Here is a 1,513-nt window from a genome sequence, read left to right as displayed (position 1 = left end):
GATCATGATCCCAGAGTCCTGGGATCCAGTCCTGCATGGGCTTCCTGCTCAGTGAGGAGCCTTCTGCTCCCTCTCCCTCTGCCACACCCCCTGCTTGTGCTCCTGCACTCTCTCTCTCTGCCAAATAAATAAATAAAACCTTTAAAAAAAAATAGAGAAGGAACATAAACATTATTAACCTCTGTTTAGATAAAGTTGTCAGCAGAAGCCCTGAAGCCATCACTTTGGTAGAGAAAGAGGGAGAGAGACCAACAGGTGTTAGAAACATGTTAGCACCAAGTTGAGACTTTCCCCTTGAGATACTCCAAAGGCTTGAAAGCAAATTGAAAAGAGAATAACTTTCTCTTCCAGTCTAATTTAATGCTGTCTCTTTTCTCCCTGGTATTACAATCCATTTATTTACTAAGCATTTGCCAAGCACCTGCTAGCAACCAGGCAGGAACGCTAGATGTTGGCAATAATAAAACACTGAGCCAGACAAGCACAGTCTTTGCCCCACAGACTCACAGTCGACTGGAGAAACACACACACACGTAATCTGCAAGTGGTCCTAAAATTTCATTGCTTATGAAAATAATTTATGATTTAGAGTCTCTTACTTCTCAGGCTTCCCCCATATGCACTGATAACTGCAGAGCAAACTTGTAAATTACATGAGTTAGAGCAAATTAATTCCAAAATTGCAATGGTCTATAATCTTTTCTAAGTTTTTCACAGGAAAAAGAAAGTGGGAGGTGGGTGCATCTTAATAGGTATGATGTGATGTGACCTGGGGCCGCCCGAAAGTTTGTTTGTTTGATCTTTTGTTTAGAGGCTGCTTTGCGAGAGCACCTCCGGGTCACCCTTTCCTCCTGAGCCTTTGCTTAACCCCTTGCTGCCCGGAACGCTGCTCAGCCTCACTGTCGCCTGGAAGCCTGCCTGGACTCCCCAGCTAGACCCACGCCTCCGCAGTGCGCCCCGAAGGTCCGGCGCTTCCCCAGGCACCCGCTTGGAAGAGAAGAACCCGTCTGTCCGTCTGTCTTCCAGACCTGCCTGGGGGCTCCGACAGCACCGGCACCTGGCCCTCTCTTTGGCCTCCCGAAGCACCTAGCTCGGCGCAGTCCGCCAGGACCACTGGCGACAGACGCTCAGGCTACCCCCGGGCGAGCCGGCTCCTCCGAGGGCTCCCGCGTTCCCGCGCGCTGCGCGGCTCTGACACCACCTCGGAATTGGCGGAGGGGGAAGAAGCCGCACCAGGTCCCCTACCCAGCCCCGGGTGGGGGAGGGGCGGGGTGCCTCCCCTACCGCCTCCCCCACCCCTCCCGCCGAGGTCCGGGACGGGCGCCCGTTGGGCGGGGAGGCCCCAGGAGACCTTCTCGGATCAGCCGCCTCTAAGCCGCACGGGAGCGCGGGGGGGAGTCTTGGGTCCTCGGACAGCGAGGTCGAGCGGGTCCAACGCCTGAGTCTAGAGTCCTGGCCAGGAGGAGGTGGGGAGGGGTGGTGCGACCCTCTGTCTCCGCCCCGGAGGCGGAGC

This window comes from Ailuropoda melanoleuca, chromosome 16, assembly GCF_002007445.2.
Source record: "Ailuropoda melanoleuca isolate Jingjing chromosome 16, ASM200744v2, whole genome shotgun sequence".
In the NCBI taxonomy this organism is placed as follows: domain Eukaryota; kingdom Metazoa; phylum Chordata; class Mammalia; order Carnivora; family Ursidae; genus Ailuropoda; species Ailuropoda melanoleuca.
Note: the sequence above shows the minus strand (reverse complement) of the source record.